Genomic DNA, 11,518 nt, shown 5'->3' on the forward strand with positions numbered 1-11,518 from the left:
GACACAAGGAAAGTATTAGCCCAAGAGACAGAAAGGGCCACATAAACCAGAGACTTCATCAGCCTGAGACCAGAAGAACTAGATGGTGCCTGGCTACCATCAATGACCGCCCTGACAGGAACACAACAGACAGTCCTGGATGGAGCAGGAGAAATGTGGGGTGCAGAACTCAAATTCTAGTAAGAAGACCAGACTTAATGGTCTGACTAAGACTGGAGAAACCCCGGAAAGCATTGCCCCTGGATTCTCTATCAGCCCAGAACTAAAACAATTTCCGAGGCCAGCTCTTCAGACCTGGATGGGACTGGACTGCAGGACATAAAGTGATACTCATGAGGAGTGTGCCTCTTAGCTCAAGTAGATACAAGAGACTAAATTGGCAGCTTCTGTCTGGAGGGGAGATGGGAAGGCAGAAAGGGTTAGGAGCTCGTTGAATGGACATGGGGAATCAGGGGTGGAAAGGAGGAGTGTGCTGTCCCAGTATGGGGAGAGCAATTAGGGTCACATAACAATGTATGCATAAATTTTTGTATGGGAGACTAACTTGAAATGTAAACTTCATTTAAACTACAACAATAAGAAATAAAAATTAAAAATAATGTTAATGCAAAATGGTAAGGTATAGATGGTATAATTTGTGCCTCTAATTGTACCCTTGTAACTGGAGATTTTAAGAAAATTAAGAAGTTTTTTTTAAAAAAAAAAAATCATGTCCAAAGTATGAACTGCATTGCAAGAATTTCTAAGGTAAAGTTTTGCCTAAATTGCCTTTGTAATTTTGAGGGATTTTATTTTTTCCTTTTCTAAATAAACATGGACTTTTGAAAAGGAATGGAGCAAGCTACCTTCGTAAAAGGAGACTCTGATGTAGTAGACACCTCAGGAATCAAGGGCTTTAACATTTTTTGAAACAAGATTATCTCCCAAATCTCCTTGGATAGAGACATTCACTCAACAGCTGTCTTTAGGATTAAACATTTGTTGAGTAGGTCCCTGGGTGATGCAAATAGTTTGCTCTAGACTACTAACCAAAAGGTTGGCAGTTTGACCTTACCTAGGGGTATCATGGAAGAATGCCTGGTCATCTGCTTCTGTAAAGATTACAGCCAAGAACTCTCTCTGCCATTTCCATGCCACCATAATGGTGCACGTGAACATCTTGGCTGACACTCTTAAGAACATCAATAATGCCGAGGAGAGAGGCAAATGTCAGGTTCTTATCAGGACTTGCTTCAAAGTCGTCATTCCATTTCTGACTGTGAGGAGGAAGTATAGTTACATTCGCAAATTTGAAATCGTTGATGATCACAGAGCTGGGGAAATTGTTGTCATCCTCACAGGCAGGTTAAACAGGTATGGAGTGATCAGCCCCAGACTTGATGTGCAACTCAAAGATCTAGAGACGTGGCAGAGTAATCCGCTCCTGTCCCGTCAGTTTAGTTTCATTGGACTGACAATCTCAGCTGGCATCATGGACCAGGGTGAGGGAAGATAAAAACACACAAGAGGGAAAATCCTGGGATTCTCTTTCTAGGGATGTAACACATGCATACAAATAAAATGCCTCAATGGAAAAAAAAGAAAAAAGATTACAGCCAAGAAAACCCTGCAGAGCTCAGTTCTACTGTGTGACACACAGGGTCGCCATGAGTGGGAATAGACTTGATGGCAAAGAGTTTGGTCTGGTTTGGTATTTGTCAAGTGCTCATCTTGTGAAAGGTTTTGCCCATTGGGCACTAACTGCCAGCGTGGTCTTGGGCAGATTATGTAAATTCTCTAGGTTTCCTCATCTGTAAAATGAGCTTTTAGATGAAAGAATCTGGTAAAAACGCAGGGAGGGCCTGGCACACAGGAAGTGCTCAAAAAACTGTCTGTTGCTGTTGAGTTGAGGATGCGATCCCCCTTCTCTTTGCACCTGCCTTTGTCGTAACTGAAGGCAAGGGCTAGTCAGCTGGTGGTTCTAGGCTGTTCTTCACCAAGTACTAAGGCTCTGGGATTGGAGCAGCTGCCTCTCTAGACTCACAAGTGAGAGCCAGCAAATGGAGACCCTGAGTTCTTTTTGTCTCAAGCCAAACCTAATTTATTTGACACTATTTTTTATATACAAAAACAAAATAACACCTTAATAAAATTTCAAACCTTCCTTTAAAATTTGATAATGATTCTTTGGTGGCACAGTGGTTAAGCATTCCACAGCTAACCAAAAGGTTGGCAATTTGAATCCACCAGCTGCTCCTTGGAAACCCTATGGGGCAGTTCTACTCTGTCCTATAGGGTCACTATGAGTCAGAATCAACTCAATGGCAATGGCAATGCGTATAAGAATTCATCAGCGTTTTGAGTTGCCGGAAAATAATGAGGACTAAATTATATGCCTTCTATCTCTGTAAATAGCTGAATAGAAATCCAAATAATAGATCATATACTAGGTAATGTTTTAAAATACTACATTTTTCACATAGGAGAGAATTGTGACAAATTTTAAAACAAAATTTTGGCACCTTTTGTTTCACTTAGTAATAAACATTCTGCTAAACAGTGCTTTGTAATTCTTATTTGTTGTTGATCTTAGGCTCCATTGAGTCAATTTCAACATATAGCGACCCCATGTGACAGAGTAGAGCAGCCCCCATAGGATTTTCTAGGCTGTAATCTCTATGGGAGCAGATCACCAGGTCTTCCTCCATCAGAGCTGCTGGATAGGTTCAAACCGTCAGGCTTCTGGTTAGCAGCCGAGTGCTTAACCATTGAGCCATCAGTGTTCCCAATGCTCGTTTACCACTCAAAGTTTCAGCATGTTATTTCTATTTTACTAATAATAGTATAAACATTTGCTGATTAGTCACCTTATGCTAAATTCTTCAACATCACAATCGTGTTTCATTTGAAGGAAATAAAGCTACAGCCACTGTAAACATTACCGTTATTTTTTCCTTTCCCATCATGAAGCGTGAAGTAAGGCGAGTGAAGGGTTCTCCTCGTCAGGCATTGCACACATCAGGAAATGGCAGGAAACTTGGAAACTGAGTGCTTCAAATCCTTTGAACTGCTCTTGTACTTCAATTGGTTTTAAGCATTACCAGAGCATCCTTGACACAATCCCAACGCCTGGCTGCTTGAGTACATGCAACACAGAGACCAGCAAAAGACAATTCAGCTATTTTGCAGCTCCTGACATACTCGGTGTTTTAAGTAGCAGGTAGTCCTTCAGTGTTTGCAATCTGTAAACTGCAGAGAGAATGAAATGTATTAGTGAACCCTGTACATTGAAAAGGAGCCATGGTGACTCAGTGGGTAAGCGTTCAGCTGCTAACCAAAGGGTCAGCAGTTCGAACCCACAAGCTGCTCGGTGAGAGAAAGATGGGGCAGCCTGCTTCCATGAAGATTTACAGCCTTGGAAACCCTATGGGACAGTTCTTCTCTGTCCTATAGGGTCACTGCAGGTTAGGATTGATTTGACAGCACACAACAACAACATACATTGAAAAAACGGCACCTGGGACATCACTCCATTCTTCTGCTTTCATAGGCAATGGACAAAATGCTAGCAGTCTGTCCCTCCTGGAAAACTGTTGGGTTTTCAGACAGGAGAGCAAGGCTTACATACTACCTCAACCTACATTACACATTTGCCAGAGAGTAAAACACAATAATGTATGTAAAATCGTTTTTTAAGTAAATAACTCTACAAATATGAATTTTTATCATGAATTTTAGGCTTGTATCTACTAAGCGTATACACAGTTTTCCCTCTAGCATCAGTGGTTGCTTAAAACAAGAGTTGAACATATATAAAAGTAAGAAAAATCCTAGTTTACCATTATTTAAACTATGTTAAATCCAAGTCAACTTTATAAGGTAAGGAACATGTGAAAGATATACAAGAACTTGATAGCTAAGCACTTAAATACATGTGATGGGCCAAAACAAATCAAATACTGCAGAGCAGATAGAATACACTGTGTTATGGTTAAGTGCCATCAGAGGGGTCTGACTCACAGTGACCCTCCAACAGAATGAAACACTGCCCAGTCCTGTGCCATCCTCACAGCCACTGCTGTGTTTGAGCCCATTGTTGCAGCCACTGTGTAAATCCATCTTCTTGAGGGTCTTCCTCTTTTTTGCTGACCCTCTGCTTTACTAAGCATGATGTTCTTCTCCAAGGACTGACCCCTCCTGATAACATGCCCAAAGTATTTGAGATGAAGTCTTGCCATCCTTGCTTCTAAGGAGCATTCTGGTTGTACTTCTTCCAAGACAGATTTGTTCATTCTTCTGGCAGTCTATAGTTTATTCAATATTCTTTGCCAACACCGTAATTCAAAGGCATCAATTCTTCTTCAGTCTTCCTTATTCATTGTCCAGCTTTCGCATGCATATGAGGCAATTGAAAATACCATGGCTTTGGTCAGGTGCACCTTAGTCCTCAAGATGACATCTTAGCTTTTTAACACTTTAAGGAGGTGTTTTGCAACAGATTTGCCTGATACAATAGTCATTCGACTTCTGGACTGCTGCTTCCATGCGTGTTGATTGTGGATCCAAGTAAAATGAAATCTTTGACAATTTCAATATTTTCTCCCATTTATTATGATGTTGCTTATTAGTCCAGTTATGAGGATTTTTGTTTTCTTTATGTGAGATGTAATCCATACTAAAGACTGTAGTCTTTGATCTTCATCAGTAAGTGCTTCAAGTCCTCTTCTCTTTCAGCAATAAGGTTGTGTCATCTGCATATCATAGATGTTAATGAGATTTCCTCCAATCCTGATGCCATGTTCTTCTTCACACAGTCCAGCTTCTCAGGTTATTTGCTCAGTTTACAGGTTGAATAAGTAGGGTGAAAGGATACAGTCCTGATGCACACCTTTCCTGATTTTAAATTATGCAATATCCCCTTGTTCTGTTTGAACAACTGCCTCTTGGTCAATGTACAAGTTTCTCAAGAGCACAGTTAAGTGTTCTGAAATTCCCATTCTTTGCAATGTTATCCATAACTTGTTATGATCCACACAGTTGAAAGCCCTTGCATAGTCAATAAAACACAGGTAAACATCTTTCTGGTATTCTCTGTTTCATCCAAGATCCATCTGACATCAGCAATGATTTCCCTCATTCCATGTCCTCTTCTGAATCCAGCTTGAATTTCTGGCAGTTCCCTGTCGATGTACTGCCGCAACTGCTTTTGAATTATCTTCAGCAAAATTTTACTTGTGTATGATATTGTTCGATAATTTCCACATTCTGTTGGATCACCTTTCTTTGGAATGGGCACAAATATGGATCTCTTCCAGTCAGTTGGCCAGGTAGCTGTCTTCCAAATTTCTCAGCATAAACAAGTGAGCACCTCCAGTGCTGTATCCATTTGTTGAAACATCTTAATTGGTATTCTGTTAATTCCTGGAGGCTTGCATTTCTCCAATGCCTTCAGTACCATCGGTTCTTGATCATATGCTACCTCCTGAAATGTTTGAACACCAATCAATTATTTTTCGTACAGTGTCTCTCTGTTAAGATAGCTAAATTTAAAATACTGGGGAAGGGCAAACCTGATGCCTTCTTGGAAAAAAGAGCTCATGTGGCTGTAAGGTTGATAATATCTTGATAATAACTACATGTTTCTCATTCCTAGACTTGGAGTCTGGACTTCAGGCATAAATGTTCAAGTCCTGGGACCTTTCTCTAATTTGGTAACATATATAAGAACTATAATTTTATATACGTAATGTATCACATATATATGTAATTACTATATTCTTCTTATTATATAACACATTTATTATAAATATCGTACCATATTGTAGTAGAAATGCAATACAAAAACATGTATAATTATATAATATTATTATGTACTAATTATTATATAATATATATATATATATATATAATTTTTAGGTTCTTTTGCCTGCAGGAACCTGAGACTCATGCCAGTTAATTTGCTTAGGGTAATTTTATCATATTGATATATGTAGAACAAACTTACAGATAGGAAATCACATGGATATTTAAGCATAGGCACCAATCCTGGGCTAGGTGTCCAGGAGCTGGGCTGGACGTTGGGGAGTTTGAGGTCCTTCGTAGCAGGAGGTCATGGGTTGCAGTGGGGCTCTACCATGGCTGGGTCTCCCTGCTTAGGCCCTTTCTGCTTTTATCTGCTCACTCTGACCTTGAACTTTGTACCTTGTCTTTATCTCACAGCTCCTGCCTGTTCTTGTAATTCTCCAACTCTTTGCTAGGACTTCTTCCGGCACTGACTTTCAGCTCTAACCTTTCAGCTTTAACTCCCATTGCTGAGAGGAAGTCTCATTGCCCAGCTCAGCTTTGCTTGTGGCCGGACACTTCCTAGCATCTCTGGCTCCATCACCTGTGGCTGTGGCTGGGGGGAGAGAGAGGCTGGGCCTAGGTCCCCTTTATCAGGGCTGCAGGCAGAGCCCATTCTCTTGGACTGGGCTGTTGGCAAGCAGATAAAATGATTGACATATGCAACATTTCCAAACACAGACATGTATGATTTTTGGTATGGTTCAAATTTCTGGATCAAGTTTCATTTCGAAACATAGAATGCATTCTACTTCTTGACCTAAATGAACTAAACCCACTGCCATCGAGTCAATTCCAACTCATAGCGATCCTGTAAGACAGAGTAGAACTGCCCCATAGGGTTTCCAAGGCTGTAAATCTTTATGGAAGCAGACTGCCACATCTTTCTCCCACGGAGCAACTGGTGGGTTCAAACCCGTCCACCTTTGGGTTAGCAGTGGAGCGCTTTAACCACTGTGCCACCAGGGCAAAATCACTAACCGTAAGCTCTTGTAACATAGATGTTGCATGATAGAAGCTCCTATTACTAGAAGTATTTCTTTCTCTATTCTATTAATGTTGGTGGATTTTTTCTTTCAATTGTTGAATTAATAATGACTTTGCATATTATAATTGCTAATATTCTCTAGAGTAGGAGGCTTTTCAAATCACCTTCCAGCATTAATACCTATTTAAAACAAAGCACAACTGAGTTGTGTTTGGAATTTCTTGGATTCCTCTGTTTGTCATGCAAATATTCAGTTCTGTTCTTTTTATGATAATATGAAATAAGGTAGTTTCTCATGATAACGTTGTAAATCATTTGCTTTCTATTACATGCAGCTGGTTCTGTTACTGTAATGATTTTCTATGAGTGTATATTGTAGAACACGTAAGATGCAATGTGATATTCCTCTGTTCAGAATTCATATGCAATTATTGTTTGCCCAGAAATAATGAGACAATTTGGAATTATAGTAATTTATCGTAATACATTTCTCTCTAATATGTATCTACTCCGAGGAAAAAGAAATCTGAATTTCTAAAAATGACATACCAGCTCTTTTTTTAATATACTGACTGGAGTTTTCATCTCACTGAAAATTCAGAATAAAAATAAAAAACAGCTGAGGTAGTTACTCGGGTGCTTTCCTTTAGCTTATTCAAAAGAATGTAGGATGAACGGTAAGAATTAAGTAAACCACAAATTATTTTGGAGGGTCTGGTTTGTATTATAAATAAATTTTTCACTGCTGGTTGTTTCTTCAAAAAAATACTGTCTGTATTTTTGATATTCATTCCTGTGATCTAATGTAAACTATATCCTACCAGTTTAATGTACTGTTAGTTCATGATTACATTTTTTTATTACACTCATATGCTATAAATATTTCTCACTATGCTCTTTTGGATCTCTCCCAAATAGCAATAGTATTTAAAACATGTCACAGAAAATGTTATTAAAAGAAATATCCCCCCTTTCGTGTTGGCACATATTCATTTCACACCTTGGAAAAGAGTCTAACCACATCAACAATGAAGCATCTACTTTCAAGACACTGAATTAAAGATCATTTAATTAAAAGACAACAACGAAAAAAAGCAAAACACAGTGTCGTTCTGGCATCAAAATTTTGTTCCTTACTAGTTCTTGACTAGAATTTTAAAAAACATGAGTGGTTGTAAGTGGTTTGAGATCAACTGCTAACCTAGAGGTTGCCGCTTTGAACCCACCCACCGGCTCTGTGGAAGAAAAGTCCTGGCGACCTGCTTGTGTAAAGATTACAGCCAAGAAGACCCTATGGAGCACATAGGGTCACCAGGAGTCAAGGGCTGACTCAACAGCGGCTGACAACAACAACATTGGTTCTTGACTAGAATTTTAAAAGACATGATGATAAACTCACACTAGTTTGTAGTTTGATGAAATCACAATAGATATATTTTTTGTTTTAAGGTATAAATATCTGTGAACCTTTTCTTGTATACTTAAAAAGGTTAAATTTATACCATGTTCTCATATTATCATTCTTCAATACATACAAAGGTATTATCACCAACACGATCCATTGCATATCATAGGGAATAAAGAAACGTAATGTTTATTGTCTACGTGCCATATATGTTAGTAGGGGGTTTAATTCTTACTACAATTTTCTGTTATTATTTTCTCAGTGGTTCCTGCGGCTCCATGTGAAGGAGCACAAAGTTTATAAGAGGGAGTAGGGCTGGGCAACACTACACCACGAAGGGTCTTTGGAGGGAGGAACTGATGGAGAGGGTGATCCTCTATGAGTAGGGCATCACAATAGAGGGACCAGTGTGACACTGATTATGCCGAAAGAAAGCCATGTACCCCATCTACCCAGCGGCCACCATGTTGGTGGAGGCTATCAACAACAGATGGAACCGGCCTAAGCAGAAAAATGACAAAGAACCTCTCCACACCACCAACTGGTGACTAGTTTCTCAACAAGATCCCTCCTCCTTCCAGAGATGTTAGGTCTTCAAAAGCTAAAGGGTAATCTCAAACCAGACCTTCCCCTACCTCTCTTGCCCCAGCTTCATTTAAAGAGAAGGCTAAGCCGCCTGCCCATTCCAAGTCCCTTGAGCCACATGCCTGAGGTGAGGTAAAGGTGTGTGAGTGCTTACCGTTGGATACAAATTTAACCTTGCAAGCTAGACCAGATATATGTTTTCCTTCTGGAATAACATTGCGCCATAATATTACGAAACCTGCTGAAGGTATCGTTAAGTGATGTGTCAACCATTAACCACCAGAAAAACCCGCTGATTAATCCAATAAAGGAGAATACTACTTTAGCAGAGTTGGTGGCACAGTGGTTGAGAGCTATGGCGAGCTACGGCTGCTTACCAAAAGGTCAGCAGTTCGAATCCACCAGTCTCTCCTTGGAAACTTTATGGAGAAGTTCTACTCTGTCATAGGGTCACTATGAGTCGGAATCGACTTGACAACAACGGGTTTGGTTTTTTTTGGAGTGGTGCCTCAAAGTAGGGAAATTAGGAAAGGGTAATAAGGTCCCTTGGTGGTGCAAACGATTTGCACTTAGCTGGTATCAAAATGATTGACGGTTTGAACCTACCAAGTGGCTCCACCAAAGAAAGGGCCTGCTGATCTGCTTCCATAAAGATTACAGTCAAGAAAACCCTATGGAGCAGTTCCACTGTGTAACACATGGGGTGGCCATGAGTGGGAATCAACTTGACAGCACAAGACAACGACAACATTAGGTTCTGGGTTGGGTGGTTCTAAGACGGGTGTTATAAGGCAGGGGTGGAGGGTGCTGGGTGAGATTGGACAGTCTATGATGTAATAACTCTTAGTATTAGTACAAAACAAGGTTAGGGTCTTAAAGTGAATTTAGTTGAGCAAGTTGCTAGTCTTAGCAAGTAAATGGTTTAGTTTATAGACTTGTCTTCTAGTACTGGTTTACAGTATTATCTTCTAGAACAAGTATTTTATGGATTGAGCAGCCAAGTTATTTTGCTTGGTCTCAGTATTGCTTAATATATGAACAGAAAATTGCACCTGGTCTCAGTACTGTTTAACACAGGGACAAGCAATTATAAGGGTTTCAGTTCTTCAATGAGAAAGGTAGAAATTTCCGAAACAATCTTAGAAGCAGTGATTGGACCTAAAAAAAAAAAAACAAGCATAATGTGGAATAGGACAAGAGGATTTGTAATTTTAGTAGAAAAATCCAATTTTCAGAGATCATTCCCTGTTTTTTAGCTGCGTTTCATTAGGGTCTTGGTAAGAAGTGTTGAAAACGGATATAATCAGAACCCACTATGTTATATTTGTAGTTTGTATAAGCTTTCATAATGGCTTCCGCAATAAATTATCTGTGGCGTTGGCAATTTTTTAAATAAATAATATATAAACCATTTCATGTTTGTATGCCACTTCACTGAGATTTTGAAATAAATAAATTACAGTACATTATTATCCTCATTTGTAAATTAGAAGCTCAAAGATGTCAAAAACAGATTCCAAAACAATTGAATGGAGCGGCCAGGAGTCAAACCAAGGTCTTTGTAAGGATGATCTGGCTGAAATAGTTCCTACCCCATTGATTACCTGGATTGATTCTGCCTGACTTTAAAATCGGATCTGTTTTTTTCCACTACACTATACTACCTCCAAGGACGGGCGGGAGCCAAACGAGTTAAACGTGTTTTCTTAGCAGAGCTTCAGTACAATCCTTGTTGTCCTTTAGCGCTTAAAACAAGAATATGTCCTTGGCATGACACACATTGGTACTTAATTACATACTATCTTGCAGAGTTCTTTATTTCTGTCTTTTCTCTTCGATAACATTGAAAAGAGCTGGGATTGCTTCTTAGAGTTCCTTTGTATCTTCCAGCACTTTGAGGGTGCTAAGCACAGAGAAGAAGCTCAGTACACATACATACATTGAATTGAATTGCAATGTTTATCATTCCTTGGGTGACACCCAATAATATCTTCACTGCAGAGTTTTAGCTACTATTTAAGAGACAGTTGCTCTGCCAAATATTTGTTGTGAAGAATAAGCAAATAATTCCCAAACTGTGCAGGCAAGCACATTACCACTGCAAACAGATTTTTCACTGGAAAGCTTTTCTCTTATGTTCAGAGACTTAAGAAAAATTCCATGGTGTTTCAAGTGCATCAAAAATAAGATAAGATGACAGAAACATTTGGAAAACAAAGACAACTGGCATTTCAGCTCTGAAACATAGGGTGGTTTTTGTTCACCATGGATCGATCAAAGATGCTTCAGCCGCCTGCCCTGTGAGACGGGTGAGGTGACTCCCAGTACTTGGTAACAAACCATTCACCATGAGTCACTCCTGACTCTTGATGGCCCCATGTGTGTCAGAGTAGAACTGTATTTCACAGGGTTTTTCAGAGGTAGATCTCCAGGCCTTTCTTTCGAGGTGCCTCTGGGTAGACTTGAACCTCCAACCTTTCTGTTAGCCAAGCATTAACTGTTGCACCACCCAGGGACTCCTATGCTAACAAAACCATCTCTTATTTCACTGGGAGTAGAGGCAGTGTGGAAGGGAACATTTGTTTCCCTGAGCACAATCTCCGTAAGCTGTGCCCTTTCAGTATTTCCCTACCTGCCCTTGATCACCTCTACAGGCCACCTTCAGGCTGCCTTCCACAGGCCACCTTCAGGCTGCCTTCCACAGGCCACCTTCAGGCTGC

At 39.9% G+C, this 11,518-nt stretch overlaps 1 pseudogene; it reads left to right on the forward strand.

Moving 5' to 3' along the window:
• The first annotated feature begins 1,141 nt into the window (after positions 1–1,141).
• LOC101349792 (40S ribosomal protein S15a pseudogene) lies at positions 1,142–1,615 on the forward strand (annotated as a pseudogene).
• Positions 1,616–11,518: the final 9,903 nt, after the last annotated feature.

Source organism: Trichechus manatus, unplaced genomic scaffold, assembly GCF_000243295.1.
Source record: "Trichechus manatus latirostris isolate Lorelei unplaced genomic scaffold, TriManLat1.0 scaffold00031, whole genome shotgun sequence".
NCBI classification, from domain to species: domain Eukaryota; kingdom Metazoa; phylum Chordata; class Mammalia; order Sirenia; family Trichechidae; genus Trichechus; species Trichechus manatus.